A 16899-nucleotide genomic window follows, 5' to 3' on the forward strand; every position below is an offset into this window, starting at 1 on the left:
ACAAATACTAATACTTATTTCTTGCTTTTGATTTCTTATATGAATGTAACTAAATAATTTCTTCAAGAGAGGCAAACCGTACTCCAAAACTTCTTAAGTAAGTTAGAGATTTGAATAATACAGTTTACTCTTAAGTAATATCCTTTTTGACCAAAAAATATTTCGAAATAAATATAAATATAGGAATGCTTTATATAAATAATAAAATGGTTTCAAAACGTTACACAAAATTACGCAAAAAGTGTTTAAAAGTTTCACAATTATAATGACTTTTAAGCATCAGAAAAATGCGGTATCTGCTAGAATTTTTTTCTTCTGAAATTTTGTTAAAATAACAGGCAGCAGTCTGTCCATCCCATTAACCGTAAAGTTTACGATTGGAAATATCTCCTTACCTTTATGAATTTGAAACAGTTTACAACTGGTATCAAATTAACCTGATACCAATTATCTGTCCATCCCATTAACCGTAAAGTTTACGATTGGAAATATCTCCTTACCTTTATGAATTTGAAACAGTTTACAACTGCTAACAAATCTGTGAATTCAAAACTATACGGTTTCGTAATATTACAACGTACATGGTTTCAAAACCATAGGAATGAAATTTAACTAGATATTGGGGTTAGACTATATTCGAATTTTCGATAAGTAATGGACATCGGAGTTAGATTGTGGCTGAGTTATGTTTTGTAAAATGAACTGTGGTACGTCGATCAATTAGTTTATCTAGTGGTGTCATCCATCGTAAGAGATAGAAAAAAAAACTAGACATTTTGTAAAAAGCATCGCTGTAAAGAGGTTGCCTAAAGCGTGAATGATAGTTTTGAATTCCAATAGTCCACGGTCACCAATTGATAATCCAGGAACCAGGAAACTCCTCATGCATTGAATAAATAAGGAAATTATTGCAATATCAAGGCTGTATTTCGAACTTTCTTTCAGCCGTTCATGAGTTTGACAGATAACAACTCTAGGCTAAAATGTGTACCCAACTGCAAGGAACTTAGTGGCTTCATAAGGTGCTAACCACGCTCATTACTGTAAGATTATTAGGTTTCCGCTGTTGTGACAGGCATCCGATAAGGGAAAATGAAAACATGAATTGGTTTTCCTAATCATATGTTTAAGCATTCAGCATCCAAAGAATGTGCACTAGATTCTAATTGGTTGTAAGTCTAGATGGCTCGGAAAATATTCTGATTGTTTAATCATATTTAGTGAAAACAATTAATAAACGATTTTTCTCTCAATTAACAGTCCCGCAGTGGACTGATCGTTAAGACACGGTTCCCAGCAGATCACCAAAGTCAAACATCACTGACTGCGGTTAGTGTGCGGGTGGGTGACCACTTGGATCAGTCTGCGTAGGGACCGAGGGTGTGCGGTATTGGTCCTCGTTAAACTGTGTTACCGTAAAGTGCTCGACTTCGCGCGCAGGTCATCGGGCTACCGAAGCGGAGGTGCCATCCCCTCCGCAGAGGATCAAAATTGTGATGGCATGTTTTCAGATCATCCTCCGGGATGTTTCCCAGACCGTCGCCAATAGCCCATTGTGCAGCTGTAGTGCGACGTAAATTAACAACAACTCTCAATTAACAGCTTAAATACCTTCTTTTTTATGATTATTTGACTGTTTTGATTGAAAATGATAAAATAACTATAAAATAATATATTAAACCATTTTTCCAGGAAATTTCAAGACAGATCTAGACTAGCATACTTTTATAAGGGACCAGTACATGTTTTTAAAATTGCATGTAGTCATTTAAGCTTCTCTTGAAATGTCTCATTATTTGTAAACAAAATTTATTCATTTATCTTCTGTAAGACAATGTAAGAAATTTTAAAGCTTTCAAATTTTAAATAATAATTGATTTTATTTTTTGTTTTTACTTAAAATATTGTGTTTTATAATTCACTATAACTAAGTTATTTTCAACAAAAATTTGCTGTACTTTGATTCACATTCAGTATTATTTTCTACAAATTATTAAATAAAAAAAATATTTTTGAAACATTATTATCTTTTTTCAACACATTTTAGTCTCCTCAAGTGCACTCTTAAAAAATACATCTGAGACAAAACGAAAAGTGTAAACAAAAACATTTTTAAAAGTTATTGATTTTTATTTTTCAAGGCACTGAAAGTATTAAGCGTTAAATTAATTTATTTTACAGTAAACAAATTATATTTAACAAAACTTTTCCATCATTTAATTTTTATTCAACTTAATTTGTTACAATACTTAAAAAAATAAGGAATTCTTAAAAATTAAAATGACATGCATTCTATTTTAATTTTTTAATAAAATAGGATATAAATTTTGAAATTTGGAATATATTATATTAATAAACTTAAAAAGAAATCTTGAAATGATGCTATCGAAGCAAAATATAAATTTTTTTTGGATAGATCATTCAAAAGTGTGAACAACAAAACGAAAATTGTTATAGAGGAAAAATAAGAAAATTGTTATAGAGTATTCTACTTTACTTGAAGCTTAACACATGAAAAAAATCTCTCGCATTCAATAATACATTTTTTTTCCTTTTTGGATGAAAACTAAAATTGTTATTATTTTGATTAATGAAAAAAAAATTTCAGTCATTTTTGTTTGCTAGCCATTTTTAAAAAGCCATACGAAAATGTTTGTATGACGCAAACAGGAACGACTTTTTAAGTATGTATAAATTTTAATTTTGATCAAAAATGTAGTCTGATGTCTAAAATTTAATGATTATTCATAAAACTATTAATTTTTGAGCTTGTTTAGTATTTGTTTTCTCAAAAGCAGTACATATTTGCTCGCAGTTTTTGTTACAAGTAGACTGGAAAAGTGAAATCTAGAAAGGAAAAAAAAAACTAACTATCAAATTATATTTACGGTGGTAAAAATTTATCCTAAAAATTTAAACTTTCGAATATACAAAACTGTTCTACAATTTTTTTTGATAATTTAGCACAATAATTGCCCATAATAACCTTTAATAGCACTGTTTATTAGGTTATTAAGTATTTAGTAATATGAGAGAAACTTTTCTTACTTGATGGTTAGAACTCCACCATGTGGCAAATTGTTGCCCGTTATCTTTGCACCTAATGGTTACTGATTTTGCATTCAAGCTAAAATTCATTATTTTTCATTTTCGAGCAAGACATTAAAAACTCAGAAAACATAAAAAAAGTCAAAAAAAGAAAGGAAAGAACAATTAAATAAATTGTTATTTAACCGTTTTTTCCAAGAAATTTCTAACATTGTACCTTAAATTATACATTGAAGTCCAAAAATTTATTTTTTAATCTAAAGATATATTTCAACGTCGTACTTTTTCCAATCATGAAAAAATTAAGTCCATCAAAACATAATCTTCACACTATTTCACTTTTTTTCTATATATTTTTAATAACACAATGTTAACACAAGAAATTTCAATTAAACCGTTTTCTGAGAAAGGAAAAAAAAATATAAACAATAAAATGAATAATTATTTTTATAAAACACAAAAGGAGTTGAAAATACTCTACTTTCTTAATGAACTTCTTCATTTCATTATTAACTAGCTTGTTTATTTTCAGTAGAGCCACCACAAAAATTCATTAAACCTTTTGTGTGGCTCTTAAAGTTAGAAATCCTATTTTGCTCAACTCGAAAATCTGTTCCGTCTAATTAGGCACAAGGGAGTGCAGAGTTCAACAAAACTTATCATCTCTCTTGTATGCATTTTCTTGGAACAGAGTTGAAAGAATAGATTTGTTTACACTAAACTAAGGAACATAATGATGTTTAAAGAAAGAGAAAGACACTTTAAAAACCTTTAGAAATTTTGTGTAAATTTTATTTCATTTCCCATTGGAATATTTTCATTGATTCAAATTGAAAGAGTTTGTTTAAAAAAATGAAATTACAACCGAGGTTTTTTAGTAAATAGATAAAATACTTATCTTGAGAATACTTTAATTTTAGCATGTATTTTAATTTTTTCTGGTAAATTTTTGAATTAATTTCCCAATTATGAATAGCATTTTTAATTATAAAGTAATTAATGAAGAATCTTTAAAAATTTTCTATTATTTCAATTGGTTTAGTTACGTTAAGTTTTATATTTATTTTGAAAAATACACATTCTATTGCAATATCCTTTGTAAATAAGAAGTATCTTCATTAGTAGAATTAATTTCTTTATTAATCTGACTTTTTTTTTAATATTTTAACTAAATTGCATTTGATTACTTTCAGTTCCTTTTCGCTATTTCTTCAAATTGATTTTCCCTTTCACACAAATTCAAAACATATTGGTATAGATATTGTTTCAGATTCATATAGATTTTGGAAATAATAGCTTAATGCGGAAAAATAGTCCATTCAAAATTAATTTAAAAAATCAATTACATAAATCATATACCACAATGTTTTCCGATTGTATTTCAAAAAGGTTACTGTCAGATAAATAATATATAGGTTCAGGAATGTTTCTAATATGTTTTTATATGTAATATTGCTAACATTTTATTTTCATGACAATTATACGCAAATATTTCTAAACAGTTTCTGTTACCTTTAAAGTATTCTTAGAATCCATTGTTGAAGGTAATCATAGGATCTATATTTTTAAGACTAGTTTATCTATTTTTATAAGAAATATTAATTTTTCTTCTTTATCTCAAACATATATTTGAATTTATCGGTGGTACAAGAATATGCTGTGAAGAAGTTCCCTCTCAGAAATAAAATTCACCTTTTTCAATAATAATCCTTGAGCTATATTTCGTAAATTTTGAAAACTGCTTGGTGACGAAATCACGTGATTTGTGACGAATGGGGATCTCTCAAATATATGATGAAGATGTTTCTTTAACTCGAAATCTCATCATTGGGCATCATTGTGGACGATTAAAAATAATGACGAAACTAGGAAGAAGACTAGACGATCGAAAATAAAGCGACGGGATAAGTCACCATGCTGTATGATGCTCAAAGAGTTAGTCTTGTATCAAGAAACTCCTGGGTTCAAATCCCACATCCAGACGTCGGTGTAATTTATCTCTCTGTTCTATTTGTCTTTCCTGTGTCGTTAAGGTAACATTGCCCCAGCTATATGGTGCCTACGATACATTAGGCACTACGAGTTTTTTTTTTTTTTTTTTTGGAAAAGAAATAGAATAACGAAATATTTCTTCACTATTGACGAAATTCATTTTCTCAAAGAAGTGATGATAGTTATTTCGTCAATTTAACTAAATATTCGCTTGGAGCATATACCAGAAACTTTTTAGTCAAAAACGACGAAATTTTTATGAAATGTTCCATTTTTCACAGTGCTCTATTAGTGTTTAATAATGCGGATACGAAACGAATTGTACATGCGCCATTTCTGCTTCCATTTCATTAATAGGTGGGAGATGATGGAAAGGAAATTGGGTTGCTTTCTTCATAGTAAGGCACGCATTCGCGTCTTAAAGCTTCAGAAAGTACGCATCTCTGTGTATCGCTCTTTTTTTTTTTAAATAGAATCACCCTGCAGTGATTAATCTTGCTTTCGAACATTAACAATATTCGAAGAATATCTGCAAATTTCAGTATACAAACGCCAAAAGTTTCTAAAGTAACCGCTGGAATACATTGATTTTAAGCAACATGTTTGTTCATACTTGAATTACTATTGATGGGGTTGCTTGTAAAAAGTCATTATAACTGCAAAAAATTGTATTAGTTTGTTGAAAAATAGGATTTCATCTCTCTCATTGAAGTTGACAAGTTTTCTTCTTGTTAACAGTTGTTAACAGTCCTTATCAAAAATATATGAAAATGTCTGAAGTTCAAGTTCATTCCCTAAACGCAGTGTGTATTAATAACTTCAATTCTTTACGCATTCACCAACATTTCATAATTCTACCTAGCATTCCTCGCCAAATTAAAGCAGACCTTAATATACTCACATTGTCTTAAGCACAATGCTTTTCATAAAATTTTATTGCTTTATTAGTTGTTTTGCATAATTACCCGAAATTTATAATAAAAAAAGACGATCAACTTGGAATAATTAATTTTAAAAGTACTTACTATTGAGCCAAATAAAAATTTTTTTTATCATAATTGCCCTGAGCAATAAATGAGCTTAAAATCAGTATTTTATTATCAATTAAATTTCACCGACTATTAAATTTCCTTGCACATGCATTTCCGCATGGTAGTGTTAAAATAATTGCAATAAACCACATACATAAAACATTAATTGAATGCAAATGACTCTGCTTAGACTCGAACATTACCTATATAGACATTAGAGGTATTCGTTACATTAGATAAACATTTCCTAACATTGACTATTTCCTAATTAGTTCTGAGAACAAAAAACAAAACATTACCCACTTCGTTGCGTGAATGTTTCGATGGAATAAAATAAAAAAAAAGAATGCGATTTCAGTAACTAGGAAAGATATTATTTTAAGTACTGTTCATTTTTCACCTAGTTTGTTTGGTATTAAAGAATTACTGGTGTGTGATACTTTTATCTGGAAGTAGAATTTCTGCTATTTTACATCTTGACTCTGAAAAAGTTGAAACTTTTCATAAGATAAAAGGATTGTATCGAAAATAAAAATTACTTTCATATTCAGACGTCACTAGCTATTTACCTAACAAAATTTTTCTTACCATATCAAAATTCATTAATTACTGTTAAAATAATTTTACTCATACAGGGATATTAATAATTCCCTCCGGGGTTTCGAAGCGTTATAGTAAATAAACGAAGACGAATATGACAAAAAAGAACATATGAAACTATTCCGAAAGTATTCAAGTTTTAATTTAAGCGGTTGCCGGTAGATGGCAGTAACCAGTACCACTGACGCCAGTTGCAGTAAAAAGGCGTTTACAGGAGGAGGGAATTATGAATAACCCTGTATTTATTTGAAACTTTAAAATGTCTTTTTATCTTTACCACTGATATTTATATTAATTGAAATAAAAACTTCATTTTATTGAAATAAATGAGTATAAAAGCATTACAATTAGTATGAAAATAATATGTGAACATGTATACATAAAAAGATAAAAAAAAAATCACGATGAATTTTTTTACAAAAATAGGCTGCATTTTAGACATATTTTATTTTTTTTTATTCCGTTACAGTTCATGTTAATGAATCACTTGTTGTGATCAGAAGGAGCATATTTTATACTAAAAAAGTAACAGAAATAGCTTAAAAGTTTAAATGCTAAGTTTCAAATGTACGACGAATATGTTTCCTTAACTCGAAACCTCTTCGCAGTGCATTGTAGATTTCATGGTTTCTCTCTCTGTTGTATCTGTTTTTGCTCGGGTCACATTGACCTAACTATATGGTGCCCATATTAAAGAGTAGAAAAGTTAAATACACTAAGTGCTATGTGTTTTGCATATATTTATTCTTTCGGAAATAAATAAAATGACGAAATCTAAGACAAGAAATCTCTGAAGAAGACGAAAGCTGTATCCTCAAAAAAGTGACGACAGTTATTTCGTCACTTTGACGAAATTTTCTCTCAGAGTATATACCAATAAATATTATCGTCAAAAACAAAGAAAGTTTCATTAAATAATTTGAGCATTCATTTTTTGCAGTATGGAGCAACTATGCATTTGCATACAATATAATTAATTTTAAACGAATTAAAATCAATCTCAAATGAAATACTTTTGAGGCAATTAAGGCACTTTTTTAACTGAATCCAAATTTCAAAATTAGTTTCAAAATCGAAACATCCATAAAAGAAAAAAAAGTATAGATCTTGATATTAACACCACATTTGAATATATATAGAATGAGTTGAAAATTGCGATTTCAGTAACTAAAAAAAGTATTTTGTATTTTAAATATCTTTTCTTCTTCCTCACTCTGTTTATTTGATGTTTGAGAATTCCTTGTATGTGATACTAATACCTGAAATCGGAATTCCTGCTATTTCTCATCGTAACTCAGAGAAAGTGCACACTTTCCATAGGATAAAAGCACCGGAAATGGCATTCAGCTTCATCTACAGATATCGATAGAAATTTAGAGTCAGATTTTCCTTTTATTCTTTATTTTCTGTATCGAACGGACTCTTTTCAATTTCTTTCGCAGTTTCTTCTATAATGAAAGTGGTTTAGTTCAAGCCTTCAGCCTTACTCAGAAATTCAAAGGTACTGAATAGGATTTCCATTTGTTACTGGAAGTTTAAACGTTTCTGATGTAAATCCTACCATTTTTTCCCAACCAAATATATTTAACATTTTTACCTTGAAGATGACATTTGGGTAGTCTTGCTTTGCTTTAATAATAATTTTTTATTTAAAAACGCATCCAAACGTGAAAAATTAAAATGAAATGAATGAAATCTATATGCTGGAATTGGTTGCTTTTCACCTCTTTGAGACAGGTGAGTCATAAATGCATTTGCAAGGAATCAGAATCTTGGTGGAAAAAATAAAAAGTGGTAGCTTAAATGTGGGAATGGATAATTTGTCTTCATTTCAAAGTTAGTCGAATCACATATCTTATTTTATTACCGGCGTTAAATACCCGACTCAATTCTGAGCTTATAACTATCATTGTTTAACTCCGTAATCTTTGAATTTTGTCCCAATCCAGAAGACGAGGGAACTGCTGGATCAAGCATTGGGACTAACTAGCTTTCGTGGAGGACTTTTTGATAACACTAATCCACATTTGCATTACATAGAAAGGAAAATCACGAAAACCTCCCTTGGTTAGCCCGATGGCAAAGGGACTTTAACCCATGGTCACTGAGTCAGCATGTATTATGGAAATCACTGAGGATATTTTATGTCAGCGCTGTGGTCTGTGCAAGCCGAGAGTAAAATTTATTTCGACCAATCTCCGCAGGGATTCGAACCTGGTTCATCTCATTGGAGATCGAACGCTCTGTGCTCTATCGCCTGAGCCACCTACTCATTTATAAATTTTGAGAAAAATAGAACAATTATGTTAAACGTTTTGCTCCGTATTAGAAATTACAGAAAATGAGAGACTAATAAGAAACTAAAAAAAATATTAAGTATATATCATCCATATTGATCAGTTAAACAGAAATTAGTTTAAAAGTGGAAACCATTTCATAAAACAAGTTTCATGTTCTTGTTTGGTGTACGAACTTGACACCTTATTTTAAATTAAGTTCTAAAATGTAAAATCCGTAATCATAATTGCCGAATATTGATTCGGTTCACTTATTTTATATCAGCTGTCAAATTGTACGTGATATCAATAACCATTTCTGAGGCATTGATGAATCATTGACTTTTTATTTACTTAGTTCCTTTGGCATTGATGTATCATATGGTCGGTATACTTATTTTGTTCCCTCAATATTGATATATCATGGATGTTATACTTATTTCATTCCTTTTGCTCTGGTGTACGGTGTGTTTAATTCGTTCATTCAGCATGTATTATGGATGCAATATTTTTTTTTATTTCTCTGGCATTGATGCATTATGGTCGATTTACTTATTTTGTTCCTTTGGTATTGATGTGTCATGGATATTATATTTATTTCGCTCCTTTTGCACTGGTGCATCATATTTTCTTTCCATTTCCTTAGCATTGATTGTATCAAACATCTGTATACTTGCTTTGTTAATTCGGCATTGGTGTATCATGGATGTTATATTTAATTCGCCCCTCTTGCACTAATGCACGGTATGTTATTTCGCTCATTCGGCATGTATCATGGATTTAATATTTTTTTTCGTTCATTTGGAGTTGATCTAACATAATCAGTATACTTATTTTCTTCCTTATGTGTTTCAGTATCATGGATGTTATATTTATTTCATTCCTTTGCTGTTGATATATTATAGTTGGTATATTCATTTCGTTGCTTTGGTTTTCAAACAGGGTCAGTAAACTTATTCTATATCTTAGATGCTTATAGTTTTTGCATATCGATTACGTAAATTTTGTGTTAAAATTTGTTTCGAGAAGTATTTTAGAATTCTCCTTTTTTTTCTCTGAAAATGTTGAAATAGTTTTGTATTGTTTGATATACTTACTTTATTCCTTCAATGATAATGTATATCAGTGTAATAGGTTGTATCTATTTGATATCTATATATTTCGTATTTATAACAAGGAAGTTTTTTAAAAATCTACAAGAAGTATTTTTATCCCTTCATTTGAAATGCATCTGAGAAAAATTTTCTCATTTTCTTCCGCAGGTTAAGTGTTTCGATCATAAAAGTCTATCTCATTCCTTTGTTTAAGAATTCCGTTAACTTAGCTTATTGCACAAGGCATTACCATGTCTGAAATATATCATACAATATTTCATCATTAAACTACATAATTTTAATATCATAAACTTATAACAATACAAAATGTATATATGAAAGGAACTCATAAATAAACAATATGTGTATAGGAAAAGAACACATAAATAAACAATATGTATATAGGAAAGGAACTCATAAATAAACAATATGTATACAGGAAAAGAACTCATAAATAAACAATACGTATATAGAAAAGAAAAATGCTTTTTAGTGTAAGCAGTTATTAAAATTCATGAGCTCTCTCAAAAAATTTTGTAGCAGTCTAATAAATCTGTTTAAAATATTACATTGATTATCAATTGTTTTTTAATTTTTCAAACTCTTATTCTTAAGACGTTGCAAAATGTGCAATGTAAATAGATTTGAAAGAAATCATCTAAAGTCTTCGTAAAAAAACAATTTGAATGCAAATACTAATTCAAATTGGACTAATTTAAGCTATACAAGTTTAATCAATCTATGCCATTTCAAATTCTATTATACACTTCCTACAAAAATACTTAAAAGAAAATAAATCATTATTTCTCTTACTTGTCGAAAACTGGATTTGTATTCAAATTATTACTAACGACAGGATAAATATTCATTCTGAAAATTCAGACTTGGCAGCTAATAATTGATGAATTTCTTACAAGTTTGATTGAAAAATGATATGATTTCTTTATAAACAAAAATATAAAAAGTGACGTGTCTCAACTTCCGTTCCGAAAAAGAGTATGCACCAATCACAGAGCTTTGTCAGAAATTTTCGTCATCGTCATTTTTCAAAGTCATCTATCAAGCTCCTGAAGGCTTGATAATCCTAGAAAAAATGTTTCGAAAAATATGATTATTCATTTTTGAAAGGAATACTTAAGTGTTGCCGAAGGTTGTTGCTCATTACTTACAACTGTAAAAATAAATTCGTGTTTTTAAACCATTGAACTGGGCTTTAAGCATAGCAATTGTATTTAGTCAATGAATATATATTATCAAGGTAAAAATATCTTGGTACTTTTTACCGAAGCACTTTGGTAATGATTTCAGTGAAGTTAACAATGAAATAACGTTTTATAATATGCGTTTTAAGTTGGTTAATGAGGTAAAATTTGGAAATTTTATCATGATATTCCATTTATTCGGTTAAATCTAGTTTTCAGTTTCGTATTTTCGCCAAATAGTAACAGCTATAAATTTGAAAAATAGAACCGTCACCATATATGAATAGAAAAATTACTAATTGATTTGTTTTTAATTCCGAAAATGTTAGTTTTATTGCCAAAATTAAATTTTTTTATTTTTTATTCTTATTAAAAATGTCTATAGTGTGGTAATTTTATCAGAATTATTTTCTGCACGTAGATTGTTCTATTTTTTATCTATTGAGAAATGATTGGTAGATTGTAAAATTATAAAGATAAATTTTAGCAATTTGAGTGTTATTTTGAAACTTAAAATCGATAAATTAGATTCCATCAAAGAATAATATTTATTAAATGTAATAAAATAGATTAGTACTGTAAAAACCAGGTGAACTGAAACTTGGCGGTGAATTTGTTTCTAGAAACTACAAAAGCGAATAGAAAATGGAGAACACAAACAATAAGGAAATGATGTTAGTGTACCTAGTAGACGTGGAACGATTATTTATCTAAAGAAGATTAACTCTCTGAGGGATACTGTTGCAGAGAAATATTCTTCATACCTTTAATTCTTAAGAATTATATACTTAAATTATCAAGATTATACCCTTTCTTTTACTCAAATCAGTTCTGATTGGCAAAAAATATAAATATTTAGCTATATATAATACTTAATTATCATAACTCAATGTTAGTATAGTACTTTTCTAGAAAATCAAAATTAATTCCGAAGTATTTGTAGGTGGAAAGCTTAAAAATATGGCGCATTTAAATAATCTTGCTTAATTTCAATAAAATATTATTATTTATAATAAATTAAGATTAAATAATGAATAATTTATCGTTATCAATAATTAATACAACTGTCGTATTGTAATTTTAGTGAAAAGTCGTTTACACGAACTGAAGTAGAAAAGTTTTGAATTTTAATATTGTGTTCTATGTAAAAACTACTTCACGAACGAACAAAATGCCTTTTATCTCTAAGTAAAATATTGTTAATTATCAAATGGATTTTTTATGTATAGATATATATATATATATACGTAAAACAAAAACATAGTAAAACGGAAAGTTGTATTTTAGTATTTTTAACTTTAAAATTACTATTAATTAGTTTTCAAACTAACTTTTGCATAAAAAAAATTACTTTTTAAAATTTTATAAAAATGCGTTTATATATATTTTTCATATGGACTTACATGTTTAATGTTTAAATACATTTTGTTTTTAATCCAATATGTATATTTAGCTGCAAGGATCTATTCACTTTCTGAAACTTTGCGACTCATCTTATAAGTTTATTTCAAGATCATTAATTAAGATATACACTGTAAAAAAATTCTGTTATATTGCAGAAAATTTCTGGCTGCAGTGTTGCCAGATTATTCGTATGCTACGAAACAAAAAACACGTTGCCAGAAATTTCCTGTGACAAATCATTATAGAAAATATTTAGATGCATTAGTTTTTTTTATTTTTGTAGGCCATGGTACGGTCGAAACATTTTGTATAAATGTAGCTGTACGCCATCTGGCTTACATAATGAAACAGAATTTTAAAAGGTTAATTTTTTTTTCGACATTTAAAAGAATCGTTGCAGAATTCTTATTTTTTTTCGTAAAATTCTTATTTTGATAATAGAATTAATGTCTCTTATTTTGCCGAATTGCGATATATTTTAGCAGTTAATTCTTGTAATGTTAGAGAACATAAATCTTCCATAGAAAAGTTATGTTTTTAACAGAATTATATTTTTAAGAGAAGTTTTTACAGTGTCAGTACGAAAAAAAAAAATTCAAGTATTCGATTTTTATTCTCCTCTGCAAAAGGACAATGGAAAGGACAAATTTTATCAATATTTTATAGAAATGGATGTACCATCTTAATTTTTTCTCATTTTTGACTACCTCGTACATTTATATCATTCAATTAAATCTAATTTCTTTGGTACAATAAGTTTGTATTAGGGAAAACAATTTGTCTCAAATATGAAACTGTCAAACTAAAGGAACATGCCCAAAGGAATGAAACTCAACTATCTATATCCTCATTTTTCAATTTAATGTATGCACATCTTGGAATAGCGTGCCAATATTCGATCAATATGAGAGAAAAGACGAATGTTTCCTCCCAGCCTCGGGTGACAGACGCTATTTAAAAATATGTTATTGTCGAAGAAAAATAAATAACTTGTATTTGCTGAAGAAATATATCTAGGTTATTCTTTTTCTATTCAGAATATAAATAAAATAACCCTTTTTTAGAAGTGTTTGTTTACAAATATTCAAGCTTTTCTCTTTTGGTAAATAGAAAATATTCCTTTCAAAATTTATGTTTACCCTTAATCATCGTTCTTAAAATTATTTTGCATCATAAATGTTTATCACAATGTTTTGCATCATAAATGTTTCATAATTTGTGTAAATACTATGGTAAATGATTTTTTATTAGTGAAGTAAATTTCTCTAAAATGAAGAGGAAATTTATATATATTTTAAAAATTTCTAATTTTTCTTTTTAATATCGTTTGTATTTAAACAATTACAGAAACATTAGATTTAGTTAACAATGAAAATGAAAGAAAAAAACTAATTTGAACTCAATAAGAGGGTGTTTTTTTCCTAATCGCTATAATGAAAAAATCTTATAAAAAATGCACAATGGAATTGCTTTCAGGCCGAAATTTCTATTACATATAAGCTTTTATTGCAACTCCGGCGAAAAATCTTATACAGTTTGCATTTTTAATTTTAATAATCAAGTCACAAATATTTTATGCAAAAAAAAAAAAGTTTGATCACTCTTACAAAGGAGACTAGGGAAGTGTGACTCACCAATTTTGAAATAAACTAATGAGATGTATGCCTCATGAGGAATAATTTTAGGGGGCAACGTTCGTTTCGGCCAATAGAAGGTCCTACGAGAGAAAAAAATAATTCAATATGTAAAAAAATCGGTACTTTATTACTTCAATGCAGACTATTCAATGTAGACTCACAAAAAATTCCATCAGTTCGGGAAAATGCGTTACAATTTGGTCACATGCGCATATAAAAGTTTTTTTTTTGTGCTATGGCATTTTTACCTCCCTATCCAATTATAAACAATAAAATACTTTTTTGAAAGTTTTTTTACTAAAATTAGAATAATCGCTTAAAAGCATTTTTTCAAAATAGGTATATCAGGCTTTTGACATCAATTTTGACTATAAATATACATTATATAGAACGTGAAAGTACCACGAAATTATTTGGAGTATGAGATAATTACAATAACTAATAATCTGCATTGAAGTAATAAAATACCGATTTTTCTTTATATTGAATTACTTTTTTATCTCTGATAGGACCTTCTATGGGCCAAAACGAATGTTATCCCTTAAAATTATTCCTCATAAGGCATACATCCCACTAGTTTATTTCAAAATTGGTGAGTCACACTTCCCTAGTCTCCCTTGTTAGTTGCTTTGATTTTAACAAGATTTTTCTGCCGGTAAAGAAAACAAAACTTTTTTTGTAAATGTATTTGTATTGTTCTAATAAAACTTTGGCAGGCAAATCAGAAACTTTTACTTTTTTTGTATTTTCACAGTCATAATTTATTTTACTTGTACTATAAACTTAAATAAATAGTTGCATTTAAAAAAAGCGAAATATATGTTTCTACACATTTCTAAAAAAAAATTAGGACAATCTATTCATCACATATACATTTTAGTTCTTTTTTATTTCATTGAACAATATGAAAGACATTTTTATCGCTGCTCTGGATTAAAAGTATGGTCAAAACTACTAGAATATGGTTAAATTTTACGTGCTTCTAGCTCTATTGGAACACCAAATGGCACTGTACTTTTTAATTTTCACTGAAGTGCTTTGGTGAAACTAACGATATTATAGGAATTTACCGTATTATATTTTACGGTAAAAAGGATTTTGCGGATTATACGCCCAAAGTGCTGGTATTTTATACCGTAATTTAATTCGTATTTTATATCGTAATCCGTATTTCATACCGTAAGTTAAATTTTACCAAATTTTATCATGGTATTTATGAGCATGGCATACAAACTATTTATTCGTTAAAAATTAATTTACAGTTTTGTAATTGTTTTACTAAATGTATGGTAATAAACCAGAATTTAAGGTATATACCGTAACCATATAAGCGAAAAGTAACCATGTGAATGGTTTAGATACCGCATATTTTGGTTTAATTAACCACAAATGTCTTTTTTTTTTCTGTAAAAAAAAAAAAAAACAGAAATGTTAGTAATATATAGTAGAGTAATTTAACAGAATTTTTTCCCCGCGTGCTGAGACATCTGTCTTTTTTCGGTTCAATAAATTTTTCTTTTTTCTTTTTTAAAAGTTACGGCGTGTATCTAAGTATCTTTCTCGCCACTTTCTTTGCCTAAAGTGGATTACTTTTCTCATGAAAAAAAGAACTTACCTTTTCCAGTAGATAGCTCAATCGGTAACACGTTAGCTTTCACTGTTGAAAGTAATGTTAGCAATTGGAATACACACGTTGCCTTTTGTTCGCATCGATTGCCCCCTTGAGGACAGCGAGACATTAAAACGAAAGAAAAAAATACGAAAAGAGTTGGCGACAAAACGTATGATTCGATATTTTCTTTAGACGTTATCGTTTTGGGAAAAGACAGCCAAACGAGCGAATATAGCGCCTTGTTCGATATAAAGGGTTCATACTAGAATTTTTCTTTTAACTCTTTGTGTGCTAAAGAGGAAAAAAGTTGATCCGCTAAAAGCATGTGATAAAATTTGAGTGTTTTTTGACGTCTGAATCGAAATATAGACAAAATAGGATTCAATAGATAGTTTCGTCAAAAATAGTTCAAGGAGAGGTGACGGGAGAAATCAGATTTCGAAACTCTATTTTCCCTGATACAGAAAATTGAAAAGAGTTAAATGCGCTGCTAAAGAATTCTTAAAATATTTCAGCTTTGATGTGATTCATGGGCATTATATGCATTTAAAGCGATAGATATGCTGGAATATTTTTAAAATAAATTTGAAACAGAAACCTGTAATCGATATTCATCGGCAAGAGATAAAGGGGAAAAAATAGTGAAAATACTAGAAGAAAATGGAAAAATGGAGGAATCTAATTTCGAAGGTGTGTGTAATGGATTGAAACTTCAAATCTGATTTTAATCGATTTTTCGTGTGGTACTGTTTGAGTAAAACTTTAAGAAACAGGAATTTTATTTCATTCGGAGTTTTTCAATTTTCCCTGCTATTGACTTGATTTTGTAACTAGATTCCTACCACCAAAATTTGTTTTTTTTGCAAAGCGAAGTATCATCATTGGAAACTGATGATTGGTAATTCAAGAAAGTTCCGGATGTCAACGTTTTTTTTTCTTTTCAAATGCGCTTAAAGTGTGTAATTCTTTTAGAATTTGTTTATCTTGTAATTTCCGCTCAAAA

At 28.6% G+C, this 16899-nt stretch overlaps 1 protein-coding gene and 1 long non-coding RNA gene across 2 annotated transcripts in view; one reads left to right on the forward strand and one right to left on the reverse strand.

Annotated features, from left to right (window-relative positions):
• The window catches only part of LOC107448874 (neuroligin-4, X-linked), a 345395-nt gene that overhangs the window by 209725 nt on the left and 118771 nt on the right, over nucleotides 1-16899 (forward strand). The gene's annotated exons all lie outside the window — the stretch shown is intronic.
• LOC139427195 (uncharacterized) overlaps nucleotides 10573-16899 on the reverse strand; it is a 112722-nt gene continuing 106395 nt past the window's right edge. Inside the window, exon 3 of the long non-coding RNA XR_011638331.2 lies at nucleotides 10573-11125. This is a non-coding gene — a long non-coding RNA (uncharacterized LOC139427195). The remainder of the gene's footprint in view (nucleotides 11126-16899) is intronic.

The sequence above is a fragment of the Parasteatoda tepidariorum genome, chromosome 12, assembly GCF_982258835.1.
Source record: "Parasteatoda tepidariorum strain Cologne lab strain chromosome 12, Ptep-v5.0, whole genome shotgun sequence".
NCBI lineage: Eukaryota > Metazoa > Arthropoda > Arachnida > Araneae > Theridiidae > Parasteatoda > Parasteatoda tepidariorum.